At 41.3% G+C, this 22,444-nt stretch overlaps 1 long non-coding RNA gene across 8 annotated transcripts in view; it reads left to right on the plus strand.

Moving 5' to 3' along the window:
• Positions 1-22,444, plus strand: part of LOC307188624 — a 301,789-nt gene that overhangs the window by 146,946 nt on the left and 132,399 nt on the right. For all 8 annotated transcript variants that reach the window (XR_013829019.1, XR_013829020.1, XR_013829021.1 and 5 more), the window contains one exon: positions 2,989-3,194. This is a non-coding gene — a long non-coding RNA (uncharacterized lncRNA). The remainder of the gene's footprint in view (positions 1-2,988; positions 3,195-22,444) is intronic.

The following is a 22,444-nucleotide window of genomic DNA, read 5'->3' on the forward strand; positions in this document are numbered from 1 at the left end:
CCCCGCCTTGGCCAGGGAATGGAGTGTTTTTGAAAGAGACTTTCTTAAGAATCCTTGCACAAAAATGCCTGATTAACAAAGGCATTACAAAAGCAAGCCATTGCCTTGATTGAAATTGATTTTCATTTTTTTCTCTTTTGAGACCCAGTAGTATTTCTAGCTTCATGTCAGAGAGAGACAGAAACATGGTTGAGCTCAAGGAGGATTTTTGTCAAAATAGAGCTCTGGGTGTCAGATAATTCTAATGCCAGCTGTAGCTGAGGTGGGTCCATCTGTGATGAGGAAGGAGTACACGTGGGTCAGGAAGGCCACAGGGTACAGGCTGAGAAAGCCAGAATCCATTCTTGGTATTTTAGGGATGGTGTAAAAGCCCTGTCCTAGGATGAACATGGGAACTGTTAAGAAATAAGGAAGAACCTGCTGCAGTGAGTGTGACTAGAGGGTGGGAAAACCATTGAGGCAATGACTCCAAACGCAACGGACTGCTTACTGCCATCTCTCACCCCTACTTCCCTTATTTTCTTCCTACTCCCAACCTCTTCTTCCTGTTTTTTCCCCATAGTCCCCTGTCTAAATTGGCTAACTTCTCCCTCCTTTTCCCATCCAGCTCTTTCTCACTCCAGGTCTCTGTCTCATTCCTCATATAGAGGCAATGCCTTATGTGTTTATGATGCTTTGCAGTTCACAGAGTCAGTTGGAATACATGATCTCAAAAACCTCACAGCCACACTTATAGGAAGGTGCTGTCCCCATTCTGCAGATGATGAAAATGAGGCTATGGGAGATGAAGTCACTTGCCAAAAGACGCATAGCCATGTGGTGGCCAGAGGCAGGTGATGACTCATGCTCTTTTCTCCAGATGTCACTCCATCACGCCAACTTTATAGATTAAGTCTCTGGTATTCCAGTGTGCTGACTTATGCTGGATCTTCCCTGAACATAAGAAACCGAATGATCTCCTCATTTAAAGACCCCAAAGGATGATTGCTTTCTTCTGGAGAGATTTTTAGAGAAGGTCAAAGGAGAATTTGTCTCCCTGAAAGTTTTCTTGAATTCTGCGGAAGTCTCACTGGCCATCGGAGTCTTTTAATGTCCAGGCCCACTGCATTTGCCCAAACTCCATTCTGATGATACTGACACTGTGGGCAGAAGTAGACTAGAATCAGCATTGTGCTGGAGCCAGTTCACACTGGTCCGTTTGTTAAATTTTCAGGAATTTTGCAAGCTGGTTGTGAAACACAGCCATTATTGAAAATTATATAAACTTATAATCAAATGAATTATAATGAAAACAAAGGTAAGGGAATATTCAAGACAGCACTTCTTAATTATTTTACTACATTTTACTGTTACTATGATTATTTTACTCTTGAGGTTATTTACGTCTGTTGTAGCTGAATGGTAAAAATATGATATAATGATATTACTCATCTCTTACCAACTCTGTGCTCCATATCATCACCTTGGCAGCTTGAAATTGGCCATGGGAATATTTACACCATGGAAATTGGCAAAAGCTACAAATCAAGGCCCTTTTTCTTCCTTAGAGAACCAGTTATTAAACATGTACTAGCCCAGCACTGGCTAGGATAGGTGAAAGTTTATGGTAAGTGGGCCTCCAGAATCCTGAGTGCCCAGCTTGGTCTTCCTCCCTGACAGCAGGAACTTGGGCAGAAGGGTAATGATGTCTAGAGAGGAATGGAGAAGAATGGAGAAAATAGACATTAGACGGTCACTCACTGTTTGCCCTTCCTTCCTCTACCTTGGTGGTAATAATAATACCAGCAAAGGTATATAACATTTAACACCTGCTATGGACCAGGTACTGTGTTAGCCGTTTGACACACCCTAGACTGTTTAAATCTCACAAAGGCCGTATGAGGTGAATATTACTGTTCCCATTTTAGCGATGGAAACCCACAGTCCAGGGAAGTGGAATAATTTGCCCAAATATACCCAGAGTGAAAGAGGTAGGGCCAGGCTTTGAGGCCAGGTTGGTCTGATCCCAAATCAGTGCTTTTTCTGAAATGCTGATAGGAGGGAAGTCATCGACACCCTAGGGACCACCCTATACATCTGTTCTTGCCTCTAGAAGCTCTTTTGTTGCTGTGGATCAATGATATTTCAGGTGTCTTTCATTAAGATTAATCACTAATTCCAAATAGAAGCCAAATTTGAGGCATCTATTCATTTATCCAAACAAGTTTTTGAGTGCATATTGTGTACCAGGCACTATCTAGGGGCTTGGGAGCCAGCAGTGGACAAGACAGACAATATCCGTGCTTTTGAGGAGCTAATGGACCAGCAAAGAGTCAACTTTAGGCCTGGTGACACACAGGTCTTATTCTGAGGTTATTGTGTTCAGAAAACTGGGCAACAATCATGTGCTCTCCTGCCGTCACCAGGCCTTGCCTACATCTGGCAATATCCGCCTTTGGGCTTAGCAGAACTCCCTGTCTCTCCCCTCTTTCGAAAGAAGCTTGGTCACCAGTTGTCAAATTTGGTACTGCTGCAGAATAGGAAAAGTGGCCCTGGACACTGTCTGAAGATCGTTTCCCCTTCCGGGTGAGGGGATCAGAGAGGGATGTGTCCATGGTTTCCTCAAATCGTGGTTTCCTGTTTGGGTTTGTGGTTTAAATCCCTATGTTTGGCAGTTACGTCAGCTATAGACCAGCTAGTCACACAGGTGAGTCAGTTCTACACCCCCCGGGACAGATTTTGATGTTAGAGGGGAGAGGTGTGTGATTTATTATTATTTCATCCTTCTTTTGGGGGAGGAGAAGCAAAGCTAGTTGTTGCGGGAATTTTTTTCTTCTTCCTCATGGGCAAGGTCAGGCCATTCTAGAGTGCTTTACTGCAGCCACACTGAAGTTACTAACGGAGATATTTCCTGAAGCCTATATTTTGGCTGGGAAACATACAATAGCACTGTTTTGGTAGGTAGAAGGGATGCAGTCATTTTGATCTACGTAATGTTGATTTCCTTAGGCTACCTGGAGTCATTTCTCCTGTTGTGATGATGATAGAAACATCTTGAAAAGCCTAGAAACCTACGGAGGAAAGTCCCTCAGGAAGCTTGATTGTTGAACATATCTGACCACAGCCTCATCCAACTGTGATTGGTTTTCAGTTATCAGAAGATTTGGGCTTTCCGTGGCTGCATCATCTTCCCCTCTTGCCATTTGTAAAGAGAGGTGAGTATTGATTCTACTTGAAAAGTATACCCAGAAGATGGCCTTCATTCCAATGGAATGATGAGAGTGGCCCATTGGTACTAGGAAATGTCAGGCTGGGAGTCGAGAAATGAAAGAAAGGAAAGCACCCTGCAAAGCTGGTGAAGTGTGAGCTCAGAGATTCCCAGCCTGGCGGGGAGGGGCTGCAGAGGCAGGTGTGGTCGGAGCCGAACTGATCTTCCGCCTCAGCCTGCCTTCATCTCCCTTCTGTCAAGACCATGGGCTAGGGCTTCCCTGGTGGCGCAGTGGTTGGGAGTTTGCCTGCCGATGCAGGGGACGCGGGTTCGTGCCCCGGTCCGGGAAGATCCCACATGCCGCGGAGCGGCTAGGCCGGTGAGCCATGGCCGCTGAGCCTGCGCGTCCGGAGCCTGTGCTCCGCAACGGGAGAGGCCCGCGTACTGCAAAAAAAAAAAAAAAAAAAAAAAGGGCTAATACTGGACTGAATGTCAATATTATGACATGGTATGAGTGCTTCCTGTAGTATGAGTGCTTCCTGTTTGGTAATTGCAGTCATTGTTGCTTTTGTTATGGTCATCCATTTACAATGCTTGGTGTCAGTCTGTTTATCTCTTGTAAAAATACAGTGTGTATGTGTGGAAAAAAAAAAGAACATGGGCTAAATCCTCTTTGATAGACCCCTCCCCCCATCCCAACGGGGTCCTGTTTTAGTAATTCAGGCAAATGGGATTGTTTCCCCAAGCTGGAATCACACACACAGGGAGGGGCAGTGTTTGTCCTCTATAGAGTTCTTGACCATTTCGTTGCTTTTGACTGCATGCATCCCTTCTCCTTTGAAATCCCTGCCACAAGCAGCTCCCAACTCTTTCCCTTCAGGGACAGTTTTATTTCTCTGCAGTTCTGCTGCCCAACAAAACTGTATGTTTTTTTTTTTAAAAAACTCTATGTTTTGAAAGATGTTTTCTACCAATAATTTATTTCCCTAGTTTATATGAATCAAAGACCTAGGAATCAAAGACGTAGGAGAGCTATCTGAAAAGTCAAGAGACTGTTAAAGGAACCTGACTTAAGTACTATTTAGAGAACAAGAGAAATTACTGAACTGTACTTGAATTAGAACAAGAAAAAAACATAAGTTTAGTGAAAATGACAAGTGTTATGAAATGAATTTGCGTCCCATGCCGTGGACTTGTGACAGCATGAGGTCAGCCTTTCTTTTGATGTTCATGAGCTAAGACACTTGATGAGTTCCGTGAATGAACGAATGAATGAATTTCAGAGTTGTGAATGAGAAAGCAAAAAGGCAAGACAAGAAGGATGGAGATCTTTGTATTTGGGGAGAATGAATGATGTAGGCAGGTTTTATTTACAGTGGTGAGGGCCTCATAGTTTAAGCAAAGATTAAAAAGCAAAAATACAGGATTTATGTGTTATATTAATTGTAAATATTGAACAACTTAGAACTTGTAGTACCAAAAATATATTGCAATATATTTGTGCTATTCATAAGATGAAACAGACTCCATAAAAAGTATTACTCTGTATACCCAAATATTATACAACCGGATATAGTCGTTTAGAATGATAGGCAAAGGAATCTAACGCAAATTCAATAAATTTTCTTGGGTTCTGCCTTCCCAAACGTAAGTGATGGGTGAAAGTTAAACAGATGTTTTCATGAACCAAGAGAATTAAAGTGGTTATGCTTTGAGCATCACAAATATACACCAGAAGACAAATAAAAACAAACTTTTCCAGAGTTCTGAAAATGGGAATTGTTGCTTTGGGTTGCATTTGAGATGTGAGTATGATTTGTGGGCCAACTTATAGTCCTGAAGCAGAAGTACAGATGATACACTCTGAAAAACTGAGTTAGATGACTCAAAAAATGGCTCTGATGGTGACAAAGACAATGAAGTTGAAGATGCACATGAAGACTTTGAATAAAGTTATTACAATATACATGAGAGTGGGTGAAAACAGTATATTTCCACATTAATGTAATTTTATGTACTGGGTTGTCTTAGATGTGTTTGTATAACTTAACTGCTGTACTAAATATTATGAGTAGAAATATGACTATTTCTTGTATAACCCTAAAAGGTTGTATATTCAGCTTGATCAAAAATCTTTTTTATTGATATTTTGTCAGGGATAGTAAGGCCTCTCCCTGTATATGGGGTTGCTTTGTATGTGGTCATATATGGCACTCATTGAGCTCCCTAGGAAGCAGAGATTTTGGTTACTGGCACAAGTTAAAAGTTGCATAACGAGTGCCTTATTTAATCCTGTGATATACAACCATAATTGAAATAAAGGTCAGAAAGTCTTCATGAATCTGAGACCTGCCATTTATCTGAGATCCTTCATGCTGGGACCTTGATGTGATTTTTCTGAGAGAAGAGAAGCCATAGGAGAGGCTTAGGTGAGGAGATCACAGGGGGTCTTCAACTATTTAAAGTTCTAGATCATTCTTTTCCTCCCAGGCCCCTAAAATATCCAAGAAATCCTCCTTCTCATATCATGTTTCTAGGAATCCAGCTCCTTAGTCCTGCCTCCCTCTATCCCAGCCTTTCTCAACTGGGAGCCTCATCCGTGCCACAGAACACAGAAAATGATTTGAGCAATGATTTTCTCATTTCTTCCAAGGGTGGTTCGTAACTAGCACAATTCTGGATGCATAGGAGAGAAGCAGATAGATACCTTAGGGCCTCTATTCTATCTTTTTGGGTTTCTTTCTTTCCCAGGATTCCTAGATATGAAGACCCATTTCCTCGTTAGATGAGAGAAACTATTGTCGCAGCACTTACTATGGGCTAGGACTGTGTGGGACATTTTGTATAATTCTCATTTACTCTTTCCAACAAGGCCATGACCTGTGTACCATTATGTGCATTTTAAGGCTAAGGATATTGGAGCTCAGAGAAGTTAATTACTTGGTGATGGTGATGGTTAGTTAGAAAACTAGAATTTGATCCCAGGTCATCTAGACTCCAAAGACCTTGCTTTTAACTCCTGCTCTCCATTGCCTGTAGCTTGGTATGAATTTTCCCTTTTGATGATGAAAAATTTAATAAGACTAAGGTTTATAAGAATCATAAGCAAAACTCTCAGTCTATTGTTTGGCCTTTTGTTTCCTTTCTCATATGTCTTATCTGAGTCCATTCTTACCTGAGTCTGTCTAGATGTCGCCTGAAAATTTGACTTCAGTTGATACTTATGGTAGGGTAGGGTAGCTACCATGAGCTGGGGACTGTGCTTGGTAGTAGTGTAAAAGGCAAATTAAAAACTAGCCCCAGAATTCCTCCTGGGGAAAGTAGTTTAATGAGTAGCACCTGGGGTTGTGAGTGAGCCCTCCCCAAGGGCTCTGGTTAGAGATAAGGAGGCAGGAGCTGAAGCAGTCAGGGTAACAAATCAGCAGGAATTTGGGTATGGAGGGTGAGGAGAGAGGAGAGGCATGAGGGCTGATGTTGGTAGGGGAAGCAGCAGCTGAGGGACTTCTTGAAGACCAGGGTTGTCTACCACAGAATTTTAACATGCTTGGGCTATTGTAATGCAACACCATCTTCATTCCTGTAATTTCTGCAAACCTCTTGTAGAGTCTGCTGCATGTGTCAGGGTCCTTTGAGCTCATGTACTGCAAATAAGAAAATGAGTCAAATTCCAGATCTGCATCAACTTTTAAGGAAGTGAGGGAGTGCATACGACAAGCAGGACAGGCATAAATGAACTGATTCAGTTGGTAGAAGCTGGGGCTCAGAGGGTTCATGACAATGTCAGTTCCCTGGGAATTGTCGGAAAACTTGAGGAGCTGCCCAAGCTTTCCTCAAGTTGAGTGATGGGGATTCAAGACAAGCTTATCTAGGTCTTAAGAGGCATAGTGCCTGTAGCTCTGAGCCTCATATTTGGATTACTCAGTGAACAGCAAGGTATAGACTCTGTCCTTAAGCAGCTTACAGTCTAGAGGGAAAGGCAGTTACATAGAGGTCGTTTGAAAATCATGTCTCAAGCTTCAGGGGAAGGTAAAAGTCCTGAGTTCTGTGAGTTCAAAGGAAGGGTGCAAGGATGGGTTGTGCTAGGGCCAAGCAAGGCTTCTTGGAGGAGAAGGCAAGAGCCTTCAAGGAGGACTAGAGATTATCTAGGTGAAGAAGAGTGGAAAGAACTTTCCGGGTAGACAGATTAGTCAGAATACTGCTGCTGCTACTACCACTACCTCTAGCTAACATTTACTGAGTACATACTATATGTACCAAACATTGTTCTTAGCAGTTTAGATCTACCAACTCATTTGAACCTCACAACTCTATGAGATATGTACTGTTATTGTCAGTATTTTACACATGAAGGAGCTGATCAGGTGACCTGCCCAGGGTCACACAACCAAGTGAGTAGTGGTGAGCTGCACCCAGACAGTCTGCCACCAGGACCTGATAAGCTTAAGCGTTATTTGAGAGTGACTCCCCATACTGGTAGGGAAATTTAGGGAGTTTGGTATTAATGAGTATAAGGATAAATGCTGGAAGGGGTTCGAGATGAAGCTGGAGTTGGTAATTAAAGGCCTGGTCATGGGGTTCTATTGCTCTTTTCTTCTGTGGGAAGGGGTTCCTGGAATTTTCCCTTTCATCTCTCTTTTCTGCCAAGGAACCTCTTTCCAGTTGAGATGGACCAATACTTGCATGTTAGTTGGTGTTGCATCAGTTGTCTCTTGCCACAAAAATGCTATGTGACAACCGACCACAAAATGTTTGTTTAGCTCAGGAGTCGGTGCAGTTCAGATGATCTGGGTTAGACTTGATCTGGGTTTGCTCGTGCAACTGTGGACAGCGGTGAGTCAGTCAGGTAGCTCTACTGAACTTGGAAGAGCTTGCTTACATGTCTGGGAGTAGGCTGGCTGTTGGGTCATCTGTGCTGGGGTGCCTCTGCTCTGCTCTACATGACTTTCATCCTCCAGCGGTCTAGCTCAGGACAGGTCACATGGCAGTGGCAGAAGTAAAAGAAGCAAGTTGGAATGTTCAAGCCCTTTTTCACGTCTCTGATTGCATCCTGTTTGCTAACATCTCATTAGCCAAAGCATGTCAATAGGCCAGCCAGTATTCAAGCAGTGGAGAAATAAACTAAGAAGCATGTGACAAAGGGCATGATATATGAACATGAGAAGAAGTAGATCATTAAGCCAATCAGTCTGCCATATACACTCACGTGCTCTCAGTCAATTGCTACAAGCCATTTACAGGATCACGTGGAGGACGTGCTTGAGGAGTGTGCTTGTTAAAGCAAGGAGAGGAAGAGCGAAGAGAAGAAAAACAGGACAGTGATCATTTTGGAGCGGGAAGAAAGAAAGACATAGAAAAATGTCATAATTCTACATTGAGGTTTTTTTTAAAAAAACCTTTTATTTTAGGAATTTTAGCGTGGTTTTAGATTGACAGAAAAATTACGAAGATAGTACAGAGAGTTCCCATATACCTGTACCCAATTTCCCCATCTTACTAACATCTTACATTAGTATGGTACATTTGCCATAATTAATGAACCAATATTGGTTTAATATTATTAACAAAATTTCTTATTTTATTCATATTTCCTCAGTTTTTACCTAATGTTCTTTTTCTGTTCCAGGATCCTCTCCAGGGTATCACATTACATTTTAGTCATCATATCTCCTTAGGCTCCTCTTGGCTGTGACAGTTTCTCAGACTTTTCTTGTTTTTGATGACCTTGGCAGTTTTGAGGTGAAGGGTCAGGTGTTTTGTAGAATAGCCTTCATCGGAGTTTGTCTGATATTTTTCTCATGATTAGACTAGAGTTATGGGTTTGGGGGAGGAAAACCACAGAGGTGGTGTCATTTTCACCACATCATATCAAGGGTTCATGCTATCAACATAACTTATCACACTTTTGGTATTAACCTGCATTGAGTTTTAAAAATGAATCTTATATATAATAATTTGTTTTTAATTACATAAACTATATAAAGAACAAACTTACCAATGTTTTTTTCTAATTCTAAGAGAATTTGTGCCATTTTAGCTACCATTTGGATTAAATATGGCAAGATGAGTGAGAACTTAAGTCAGTGGGTTAACTGTTACAAGCGTGTTAAATAAGTTTAATTTCTCATAACAAATACAAGGTGAGTAAATACAATTCCCCAAAGCAAACAAACAAAGGAAGCATCTTAGTGTCACTATGAACCAATGCAGTTGAAGGAGTGTCTCATATATGAGTTTCCTGGAAATAAACAACTCCTTTCCATGATGATTGGATATAGGATCAGAGCTTTACTTTTCAGGAAGATCTTTCTTTCTTCCTCTTGACTAATGCTGGCCACCTTCCCCCACCCAGGTTACTTCTAGTCTTAGGAAAAATGATATTGTCTACCCCAGAGTGTTTCATTCTCAAAAGAACTCCTGGCAAGAATTTCTTTATATTCTTTCAGGATTCTTCATTTCCTGCCATAAAAGCAAGGGGCCTCTGGTTTCAATAACAATTCAACCCAAGTGGAAACAAGATATTGGGACATATAATTCTCTATTTCCACAGTCTAGGGGCACAAACAAGAAGGAAGCAGGCAGGGGGAGCATTCACTGAGCCAACTAAAATTTATTGAAGACCTGTTTTGTGCCTGGCTCTCACCCAGAGGACAGTGAGACGGTCACTGCCCTGAAGGAGTTCAGTTGCAATGTGGAAGCGATGAAAAGCCAGTATGAAGAGTGTGATATGAAAGAAGTCCCCTGTGCGGGGCTGCAAAGCAGAGGCGCCGCCTTCTGGGAAGGGCGGCTGTGGGCAATGGCTCAGGGAAGGTTTCTCAGAGTCCCTGACTTCTAGGACACCTGAAGGAGGAGTAGGATTAGGGGAAAGACGCATTTGTGTGTACGTATGTGAGCACGCATGTACATGCTATTTGTGTGTGTGTATGTGCGTGCTTGCACGTGTGAATAAAGACTGTTTTAGGTGGAGGGAAGATCATGTCCATAAAACCTAGAAATAAGCATGGTTGTGGCATGTTCAGAGAAGCCCAAGAATATCTCTGTGTTTAATGTAATCTGAGGAGTTTGGTTTAGGAGGGTTTCCTGGCTGCAGAACTGCTGAGCTGGCCTTAAATGATGGGTGGGAGACAGCAAACCAACCCAAGGGGTGGGAGGCCAGGACTCTCTGAATGGGGACCACAGCCCAGCAAAGGCATAGAGGAGGTGACCTGCCTGGTGTCTTCAGGAAACTACAGATAGCTCAGCCAGACCAGAAAATAGATTGGAGGGAGGAGGGTACGGAGGGAGGGGAGGTGGGGAGGTGACAGGTCTCAGGTCTGCCACTCGCTAGCCTTGAGATCTCATCTCTGAGCCTCAGTCTTTTTGTCTTAAAGTGGGGACAACAAACAATAACAACAATAGACCCTGCTCCAAAGCATTGTTGAGTATTAAATGAGATAAGCCTGCAGACCATCTAGCACAGTGCTTGGCACAGTAGAGAGAGCTCAGAAAGAGGCAGATTTCATTACCATTCATTACCTTTGAATTGTTAATGCACTGATCAGTAGTCACTGTTTGCTACTGGGGGGTCCTGAAATTCTCTGGGAGAGAGCCTTGGCGGGGCAGAGGGCCTGGCCCATTCCTGGCAGTCAAGGGCTAGGCCTAGAGGTGAAGGGAGATTATTCTCTAGGTTTCAGCCACAGGGATGAACCTCAGCCCTGCCTCAGCCCTGCCCAGGTTCAAGTGAAATAGACCAGAAGGCTACATGGGGGTTTGGCCCCCACCGGGAGGTGTTCCTCACCCTGGACTGAGAGATTTCAGATGGACATGTGTCCTTGAAGGCTACTGTAAGTTCTTATTCCAATTTTAATCCCCTCTCCTCAGTTCTTTTCCCCAGAATAAAAATGTGCATGTTGGGAGTGATGGTGGTAGGAAAGAGCGTTAGGCAATAGTTTTTCGTTTAGTAAAGTACTGCTCTGCCACAAATTCAACTTGTGGTTTTCACCTTTTCAGTTATTAATTGGCTGACTCTGGGGGTGTAGAATGTTTAACGAGATGCTTTTAACCTTTACAAGAGAGAAAGAACCTAGAGAGGGAACCTGCCTGCAGTAGGCTGAATGTTGTTTGTGTCCCTCCAAAATTCATATGTTAAAATCCTAACCCTCAACGTGATGTATTAGGAGGTGGGGCATTTGGGAGGTGATTAGCTCATGTGGGTGGAAGGACCGTTATAAAAGGACTCCAGAGAGCTCGTGCCCTCTTTCTGCTGAGGCAGGATACAATAATTCTGCAACCCAGAAGAGGGTTCTCATCAGAAGCCGACTGCTGGCACCCTGATCTTGGACTTCCAGCTGCCAGAAGTGTGAGAAATAAGTAGCTGTGGTTTATAAGTCACCCGGTCTACGGTAGTTTGTTATAGCGGCCCAGACAAAGACACTTGCTATCCATTGTTAGTGTTCACTTAGCCCAGTGAGGCCTCTATGGCTCTTCTCTGAAGGGGTTTGGAGCCTCAGCTCAGGGCACTAGGGTCAGACCACTAGGTAAGGAGTTCGTAATAGTACCCTACTCACAAACGTGAATAGGATAGTAGGAGCTCTGTAAAGCTTCATTACTTCTCTCTATAAATTAAGAAAAATGCCAAACCAGCTCTTGACCAAACCAGCTTTTCTGGCTATTTCTTTATAGCCATCCCACTTTTGGATGTTTATCTGAAAAAAACAAAAACACTAATCTGAAAAGATATATGTACCCCCCCCCCTTGTTCATTGCAGCATTATTTACAATGGTAAAGATATGGAAACAATCCCATCAATGGATGAATGGATAAAGAAAATGTGATACATAAATAAATGAATTAGTGAAAAAAAACTGGGAGTAGACTGAGAAAACCCACCTGAGTAATTGTTTTTTCTTAGTTTTTTAGAATACTTTAAAGAGAATAGTCTTGATAGATTTTCACTCTTTATAATAGCTTAGTAAAAGTTGCCTTAAAAAGTTTATTGTTTAAAAAAATCATTTCAAAAATAGCTGTTTATTGTAAATACTTCAGAATTTACCAGTAAGGAGCAAAGTACAGCCTCCTATAATTTTGCCATAATTCTATAATATTTTCATATATACCTTTACATTTTCTCAAATATGTATATCATTTTAAATACCATATAAAGTGTTATATAACCTTCCTTTAATCACCTTCTATATCATGGAAATCTTTCTTGCCATTAAATATTTCTATTGTAATAGCTGCATGATATTCTGCTAAAGATGAATCCTACTTTGTTCACTTATTTGCCTGGATGCAGGCCTTTTAGATGGCTTCTGTTGTTTTCTTTATTTGCTATTATGACTAGTGCCATAAGGAGCATTTTTGCAGCTAAATATTTGTGCACATTTATGTTTTGCTTTCCTGCTTTAGGATACATTCTCAGAAATAAAATACTGGGGTCAAAGAGTATGTGTATAACTTTTAAGACTTTTAACACATGTTGCCTCTTTGCAGTTGAGGAAGTTCATACCATTGAAGTGACCCCAGCAATGGGCATTGCCATTAGTTTTAATATTTGGCAATTAAACAAGTAGAAAATGGTATCTTATTGGAAGATGCATTTCTTTGATGATTGGTGAGGTTCAGCATCCTGTTTGTTGATTGATCATTTGTTTTTCTTCTTTCGAGAATTACCTATTAAAGATTTTCATCCATTTTCCAATTTCTGGGTTCATCTTTTTTTTTCTAGTAGCAATGATACTACTAACATTTTATTGACGTCCACTGTTTGCTAAATGTCTTGCATCAGTTATCTCATCTAATTCACACAGTTACTCTATGAGGAGGTAAGAGAATTTTTTCCTCCTGACACCAAATATGTGATGTTTTTTCCAAGGCCACCTCTCTAACTCTGACACCAACTAGGTGTCAATTCTGACACTAATGACCCAGAGTTAGCATCAGGCTCACAGATTTAAGGGCTCAGTCTCACAAGACTGCCTTCAGTTCAGACACTAATTACAAGTATCAGGTCACTGAGAGACTGGCTGTAAATTGGGGTTTCCCACAACCCCCTTCTCGGGTTTGGTGGATTGCTAGAATGGCTCACAGAACTCAGGAAAGCACTGTACTTACTGTTACAGGTTTATTATGAAAGATGTAAGTGAACAGCCAGATGAAGAGGTACATAGAGTGAAGTCCAGAATGGTCCTGAGTGCGGGTGCCTCTGTGCCCGTGGACAGACCTTGATGTGTTCACCAGCTCTGAATCTCTCAGAGCTCTGTTGTTCAGGAGTTTCTATGGAGGCTTCATTACATAGGCATGATTAATTAAATAACTGGTCATTGGTGATAACTCAATCTCCATCCCCACTCTCCTTGGAGATTGGGGGATGGGGCTGAAAGTTTCAAACTTCTAATTAAGTGTTGATCTTTCTAGTGACCATCCCCCATCCTCATCGAGGAGCCCACCCAGAGTCACCTCATTAGAACAAGAGATGCTTCTCTCACCCTTATCACTCAGGGTTTAAGGAGCTCTGTACCAGGACTTGGGGACAAAGATCAGATATTTTACTTGTTATATTACAGGAGGGTATTATCCTCATTTTGCAGAGAAAGAAACTGAGGCAAAGAGAGAACATGGCCTAAGTCATACATTTGGCAAGAGGGAGCCTTGGAGCTGATTCGATCTGTCTGTCTGCAAAGCCCATTTCTGAACAAAAGGCTACATGACATTATTAATATTTATTAGTTCATATATTAAATATAGTAGCCTATGCCTGTGGTAGGTGTTGCAAATACATTTTCTTTTCAGTATATTATTTGTCTTTAATTTTTTGACTCTGGAAGTTTAAATTTTTGCATTATTATTTCATTCAAAAAGCTAATCTACAGGCATAAAAGCAGCACAGTGACAAGTTAGTCACTTTCTCACTCTTGGACCAAGGCTTCAGTTTTCTACCCCAGGAGTTAAAAAAAAATTATAGCTGAATCCATTCATTTTTCTTTTGTGACTTCTACCTTAAGTACTGTATTAAATAGGAAGTGTATCACTACAAGATGTTATGAATATTCACTTATATTTTTCTTACAGCTTTTATAGTTTTTTAAGATCTAGATTTTTAAATCTATGGAATTTATTTTTACTTATGGCATAAAATAAGGTTCTTTTTTCTTCTGAGTAGTTAACTTACTTACATTTGAATTTTAAATTTGGAGGGAAGACAGAGCATATTTCATGTCCAATTTCAGAATCCAAGAGAATTAATTATGCAATAATAAAAACATCTGGAGGGGATGCGGAGGATGTCACAAGAAAGAACTGCTTCTGTGAGGGAAGGTGAATGCACTCATGATCTCACCAGTGGAATCCACAACTTTTAACAGAACTGGTTTGAACAAATTTATGTGATGAAAGAGGAACACACAGGGCCACTCCCAGCAGACTCTACCAGTTGGATTTCTGCCACCATATTCTGCTGCAACTCCCAGGGAAGAATGAAGGAACCCTTTCCTTCATTCCTTCAAGGGGTTCTCCTATGCATAGCAAGTTTGGGGACTTTCTCAATTTTCCTGAGTGGAGGTCCATCCCCTCTCATGATTAGTGTAACTAAGGCCTTTGGCAAATAGCCAATCCTGGGACCCATGATGGAAATCTTGACTCCGTAACCTTATTTGGCTCAGTCAGTGCCAGATGGAAACTGGACCTTGGGAGCCACAGTCCTGGGGGAAAGTGGGGAGTTAGATGGAGGCTGGTCGGGGGAAGTCCAAAACCTGTTCTAATTTCCATTTTCTTACTGATTCCCTGGGTGAATTTGAACATACTCAAATTCTACAGGATCTCTAAGATCCTTTCCAACTTCAAGTTCATGATCCTTCTGGGCACTTCCCATTGTCACCTTCAGGCATTCATCCATTCATCAAATATTTATTAAACACCTACTGTATATATAGAAATTGTTCTCACAATTAACTGAAATGAAATGTATTGAAAGCCCTTCAGGAAAACGAGAACCCACATAAAAGTTGCTTAAATAATAAGACTTAAAAAAAATCTTACATAACAAGATGTCGCAAGATAGGAAGATTAAAAATAGGTTAATTCAGCTGCTGAATGACATCAAATACCAGGCTCTTTCTGCATTTCCCCTGTTCCTCTTTCAACATGTTAGTTGGGTCCCTAATTTTCTCAGTATAGCTGCAGCAGCTCATTGTATCTCCATGTATCTAGGGGCAAACAGAGTGGGTATTGAAATGCCTTGACTTTCTTTTTAAGATCTAAGAAACGGTTCCTAAAGCCTTTCTCATCTTTCTCAATATATTTCTTGTGGTGCTCCAAGGACAATGTTGCTTCAAGGACAAAGGACAACCCTGCCTGAAAAAGTTTCAGAGTTACACCCCCTACCAGACTCTTTTTTCAAAAAATTTTTACCATAACTTTATTTATTTATTTTACATCTTTATTGGAGTATAATTGCTTTACAATGGTGTGTTAGTTTCTGCTTTATAACAAAGTGAAGCAGTTATACATATACACATGTTCCCATATCTCTTCCTTCTTGCGTCTCCCTCCCTCCCTCCCACCCTCCATATCCCACCCCTCTAGGTGGTCACAAAGCACCGAGCTGATATCCCTGTGCTATGCGGCTGCTTCCCACTAGCTATCTGTTTTACGTTTGGTAGTGTATATATGTCCATGCCACTCTCTCGCTTTGTCACAGCTCACCCTTCCCGCTCCCCATATCCTCAAGTCCATTCTCTAGTAGGTCTGTGTCTTCATTCCTGTCTTACCCCTAGGTTCTTCATGACATTTTTTTTTCTTAAATTCCATATATATGTGTTAGCATACAGTATTTCTCTTTCTCTTTCTGACTTACTTCGCTGTGTATGACAGACTCTGGGTCCATCCACCTCATTACAAATAGCTCAATTTTGTTTCTTTTTATGGCTGAGTAATATTCCGTTGTATATATGTGCCACATCTTCTTTATCCATTCATCCGATGATGCACACTTAGGTTGTCTCCATCTCCTGGCTATTGTAAATAGAGCTGCAATGAACATTTTGGTACATGACTGTTTCAATTATGGTTTTCTCAGGGTATACGCCCAGTAGTGGGATTGCTGGGTCACATGGTAGTTCTATTTGTAGTTTTTTAAGGGACCTCCATACTGTTCTCCACAGTGGCTGTACCAATTCATATTCCCATCAGCAGTATAAGAGTGTTCCCTTTTCTCCACACCCTCTCCAGCATTTATATTGTTTCTAGATTTTTTGATGATGGCCATTCTGACTGGTGTGAGATGATATCTCATTGTAGTTTTGATTTGCATTTCTCTAATGATTAATGATGTTGAGGATTCTTTCATGTGTTTGTTGGCAGTCTGTACGTCTTCTTTGGAGAAATGTCTATTTAGGTCTTCTGCCCATTTTTGGATTGGGTTATTAGTTTTTTTGATATTGAGCTGCATGAGCTGCTTGTCTAATTTAGAGATGAATCCTTTGTCAGTTGCTTCATTTGCAAAATATTTTCCCCCATTCTGAGGGCTGTCTATTCAACTTGTTTATGGTTTCCTTTAATGTGCAAAATCTTCTAAGTTTCATTAGGTCCCATTTGTTTATTCTTGTTTTTATTTCCATTTCTCTAGGAGGTGGGTCAAAAAGGATCTTGCTGTGATTTATGTCATAGAGTGTCCTGTCCTGCCTATGTTTTCCTCTAAGAGTTTGATAGTTTCTGGCCTTACATTTAGGTCTTTAATCCATTTTGAGCTTATTTTTGTGTATGGTGTTAGGAAGTGATCTAATCTCATACTTTTATATGTACCTGTCCAGTTTTCCCAGCACCACTTATTGAAGAGGCTGTCTTTTTTCCACTGTATATTCTTGCCTCGTTTATCAAAGATAAGGTGACCATATGTGCGTGGGTTTATCTCTGGGCTTTCTATCCTGTTCCATTGATCTATGTTTCTGTTTTTGTGCCAGTACCATACTGTCTTGATTACTGTAGCTTTGAGCCTGATTCCTCAAGCTCCGTTTTTCGTTCTCAAGATTGCTTTGGCTATTCGGGGTCTTTTGTGTTTCCATACAAATTGTGAAATTTTTTGTTCTGGTTCTGTGAAAAATGCCAGTGGTAGTTTGATAGGGATTGCATTGAATCTGTAGATTGCTTTGGGTAGTAGAGTCATTTTCACAATGTTGATTCTTCCAATCCAAGAACATGGTATATCTCTCCGTCTATTTGTATCATCTTTAATTTCTTTCATCAGTGTCTTATAATTTTCTGCATACAGGTCTTTTGTCTCCTTAGGTAGGTTTATTCCTAGATATTTTATTCTTTTTGTTGCAATGGTAAATGGGAGTGTTTTCTTGATTTCACTTGCAGATTTTTCATCATTAGTGTATAGGAATGCCAGAGATTTCTGTGCATTAATTTTGTATCCTGCTACTTTACCAAATTCATTGATTAGCTCTAGTAGTTTTCTGGTAGCATCTTTAGGATTCTCTACGTAGAGTATCATGTCATCTGCAAACAGTGACAGCTTTACTTCTTCTTTTCCGATTTGGACTCCTTTTATTTCCTTTTCTTCTCTGATTGCTCTGGCTAAAACTTCCAAAACTATGCTGAATAAGAGTGGTGAGAGTGGGCAACCTTTTCTTGTTCCTGATCTTTGTGGAAATGGTTTCAGTTTTTCACCATTGAGGACGATGTTGGCTGTGGGTTTGTCATATATGGCCTTTATTATGTTGAGGAAAGTTCCCTCTATGCCTACTTTCTGCAGGGTTTTTATCATAAATGGGTGTTGAATTTTGTTGAAAGCTTTCTCTGCATCTATTGAGATGATCATATGGTTTTTCTCCTTCAATTTGTTAATATGGTGTATCATGTTGATTGATTTGCATATATTGAAGAATCCTTGCATTCCTGGAATAAACCCCACTTGATCATGGGGTATGACCCTTCTAATGTGATGTTGGATTCTGTTTGCTAGTATTTTCTTGAGGATTTTTGCATCTATGTTCATCAGTGATATTGGCCTGTAGTTTTCTTTCTTTGTGACATCCTTGTCTGGTTTTGGTATCAGGGTGATGGTGGCCTCGTAGAATGAGTTTGGGAGTGTTCCTCCGTCTGCTATATTTTGGAAGAGTTTGAGAAGGATAGGTGTTAGCTCTTCTCTAAATGTTTGATAGAATTCGCCTGTGAAGCCATCTGGTCCTGGGCTTTTGTTTGTTGGAAGATTTTTAATCACAGTTTCAATTTCAGTGCTTGTGATTGGTCTGTTCATATTTTCTATTTCTTCCTGATTCAGTCTCGGCAGGTTGTGCATTTCTAAGAATTTGTCCATTTCTTCCAGGTTGTCCATTTTTTTGGCATAGAGTTGCTTGTAGTAATCTCTCATGATCTTTTGTATATCTGCAGTGTCAGTTGTTACTTCTTTTTCATTTCTAATTCTATTGATTTGAGTCTTCTCCCTTTTTTTCTTGATGAGTCTGGCTAATAGTTTATCAATTTTGTTTATCTTCTCGAAGAACCAGCTTTTAGTTTTATTGATCTTTGCTATCGTTTCCTTCATTTCTTTTTCATTTATTTCTGATCTGATCTTTATGATTTCTTTCCTTCTGCTAATTTCAGGGGTTTTTTGTTCTTCTTTCTCTAATTGCTTTAGGTGCAAGGTTAGGTTGTTTATTCGAGATGTTTCCTGTTTCTTAAGGTAGGATTGTATTGCTATAAACTTCCCTCTTAGAACTGGCTTTGCTGCATCCCATAGGTTTTGGGTCGTCGTGTCTCCATTGTCATTTGTTTCTAGGTATTTTTTGATTTCCTCTTTGATTTCTTCAGTGATCACTTTGTTATTAAGTAGTGTATTGTTTAGCCTCCATGTGTTTGTATTTTTTACAGATCTTTTCCTGTAATTGATATCTAGTCTCATAGCATTGTGATCAGAAAGGATACATGATACAATTTCAATTTTCTTAAATTTACAAAGGCTTGATTTGTGACCCAAGATATGATCTATCCTGGAGAATGTTCCATGAGCACTTGAGAAAAATGTGTATTCTGGTGTTTTTGGATGGAATGTCCTATAAATATCAATTAAGTCCATCTTATTTAATGTATCATTTAAAGCTTGTGTTTCCTTATTTATTTTCATTTTGGATGATCTGTCCATTGGTGAAAGTGGGGTGTTAGAGTCCCCTACTATGATTTTTTTACTGTCGATTTCTCCTTTTATGGCTGTTAGTATTTGCCTTATGTATTGAGGTGCTCCTATGTTGAATGCATAAATATTTACAATAGTTATATCTTCTTGGATCGATCTCTTGATCATTATGTAGTGTCCTTCTTTGTCTCTTCTAATAGTCTTTATTTTAAAGTCTATTTTGTCTGATATGAGAATTGCTACTCCAGCTTTCTTGTGGTTTCTATTTGCATGGAATATCTTTTTCCATCCCCTTACTTTCACTCTGTATGTGTCTCTAGGTCTGAAGTGGGTCTCTTGTAGACAGCATGTATATGGGTCTTCTTTTTGTATCCATTCAGCCAGTCTGTGTCTTTTGGTGGGAGCATTTGATCAGTTTACATTTAAGGTAATTATTGATGTGTATGTTCCTATTCCCATTTTCTTAATTGTTTTCGGTTTGTTATTGTAGGTCTTTTCCTTCTCTTGTGTTTCTTGCCTAGAGAAGTTCCTTTAGCGTTTGTTGTAAAGCTGGTTTGGTGGTGCTGAACTCTCTCAGCTTTTGCTTGTCTGTAAAGGTTTTAATTTGTCCATCAAATCTGAATGAGATCCTTGCTGGGTAGAGTAATCTTGTTTGTACGTTTTTTTCCTTCATCACTTTAAGTATGTCCTGCCAGTCCCTTCTGGCTTGCAGAGTTTCTGCTGAAAGATCAGCTGTTAACCTTATGGGGATTCCACTGTGTGTTATTTGTTGTTTTTCCCTTGCTGCTTTTAATATGTTTTCTTTGTATTTAATTTTTGACAGTTTGATTAGTATGTGTCTTGGCATGTTTCTCCTTGGATTTATCCTGTATGGGACTCTCTGTGCCTCCTGGACTTGATGAACTACTTCCTTTCCCATATTAGGGAAGTTTTCAACTATAATCTCTTCAAATATTTTCGGTCCCTTTCTTTTTCTCTTCTTCTTCTGTAACCCCTTTAATTCGAATGTTGGTGCATTTAGTGTTGTCCCAGAGGTCTCTGAGACTGTCCTCAGTTCTTTTCATTGTTTTGTCTTTATTCTGCTCTGCAGTAGTTATTTCCACTATTTTATCTTCCAGGTCACTTATCCGTTCTTCTGCCTCAGTTATTCTGCTATTGATCCCATCTAGAGTATTTTTAATTTCATTTATTGTGTTGTTCATCATTGTTTGTTTCATCTTTAGTTCTTCTAGGTCCTTGTTAAATGTTTCTTGCATTTTCTCTATTCTGTTTCCAAGATTTTGGATCATCTTTACTATCATATTCTGAATTCTTTTTCAGGTAGACTGCCTATTTCCTCTTCATTTGATAGGTCTGTTGGGGTTTTGCCTTGCTCCTTCATCTGCTGTGTTTTTCTGTCTTCTCATTTTGCTTACCTTACTGTGTTTGGGGTCTCCTTTTTGCAGGCTGCAGGTTCGTTGTTCCCGTTGTTTTTTGTGTCTGTCCCCAGTGGCTAAGATTGGTTCAGTGGGTTGTGTAGGCTTCCTGGTGGAGGGGATTAGTGCCTGTGTTCTGGTGGATGAGGCTGGATCTTGTCTTTCTGGTGGACAGATCCACATCTGGTGGTGTGTTTTGGGGTGTCTGTGGACTTATTATGATTTTAGGCAGCCTCTCTGCTAATGGGTGGGGTTGTGTTCCTGTCTTGCTAGTTGTTTGGCATAGGGTGTCCAGTATTGTAGCTTGCTGGTCGTTGAGTGAAGCTGGGTGCTGGTGTTGAGATGGACATCTCTGGGACATTTTCGCCGTTTGATATTATGTGGAGCTGGGAGGTCTCTTGTGGACCAGTGTCCTGAAGTTGTCTCTCCTACCTCAGAGGCACAGCACTGACTCCTGGCTGTAGCACCAAGAGCCTTTCATCCACATGGCTCAGAATAAAAGGGAGAAAAAGTAGAAAGGAAGAAAGAAAGAAAGAGAGAGAGAGAGGGAGGGAGGAAGGGGGAGAGAGAGAGAGAGAGAAAGAAAAAAGGGAAAAAAAGAAAGGAGGGAGGGAGGAAGGAAGGAAGGAAAAGAAAAGAAGGTAAGATAAAATAAAATAAAGTTATTAAAATAAAAAATCATTATTAAGAAAAAAATTTAAAAAAACACTAAAAACGGACGGATAGAACCCTAGGACAAATGGTGAAAGCAAAGCTATACAGACAAAATCTCACACAGAGGCATCCACATACACACTTTCAAAAAGAGGAAAAGGGGAAAAAATAATAAATCTTGTCTCAAAGTCTACCTCTTCAATTTGGGATGATTCGTTGTCTATTCAGGTATTCCACAGATGCAGGGTACATCAAGTTGATTGTGGAGCTTTAATCTGCTGCTCCTGAGGCTGCTGGGAGAGATTTCCCTTCCTCTTCTTTGTTCTCACAGCTCCCAGGGGTTAAGCTTTGGATGTGCCCCCGCCTCTGTGTGTAGGTCGCCGGAGGGCGTCTGTTCTTCGCTCAGACAGGACGGGGTTACAGGAGCCGCTAATTCGTGGGCTCTGGCTCACTCAGGCCGCGGGGAGGGAGGGGCACGGTTGGCGGGGCAAGCCTGCGGCGGCAGAAGCCGGCGTGATGTTGCGCTGGCGTGATGTTGCACCAGCCTGAGGCGCGCTGTGCGTTCTCCCGGGGAAGTTGTCCCTGGATCCCGGGACCCTGGCAGTGGCGGGCTGCACAGGCTCCCCGTAAGGGAGGTGTGGATAGTGACCTGTGCTCGCACACAGGCTTCTTGGTGGCGGCAGCAGCTGCAGCCTTAGCGTCTCATGCCCGTCTCTGGGGCCCGTGCTGTTAGCGGCGACTCGCGCCCGTCTCTGGAGCTCCTTTAAGCAGCGCTCCTAATCCCCTCTCCTTGCGCACCAGGAAACAAAGAGGGAAGAAAAAGTCTCTTGCCTCTTCGGCAGGTTCAGACTTTTCCCCGGACTCCCTCCCGGCCAGCCGTGGCGCACTAACCCCCTGCAGGCTGTGTTCACGCCGCCAACCCCAGTCCTCTCCCGGCGCTCCGACCGAAGCCCGAGCCTCAACTCCAGGCCCCGCCCGCCCCGGCGGGTGAGCAGACAAAGCCTCTCAGACTGGTGAGTTCTGGTCGGCCCTGATTCCCTGTGCGGGAATCTCTCCGCTTTGCCCTCCGCACC

Source organism: Stenella coeruleoalba (genome assembly GCF_951394435.1).
Source record: "Stenella coeruleoalba genome assembly, chromosome: 7".
NCBI classification, from domain to species: domain Eukaryota; kingdom Metazoa; phylum Chordata; class Mammalia; order Artiodactyla; family Delphinidae; genus Stenella; species Stenella coeruleoalba.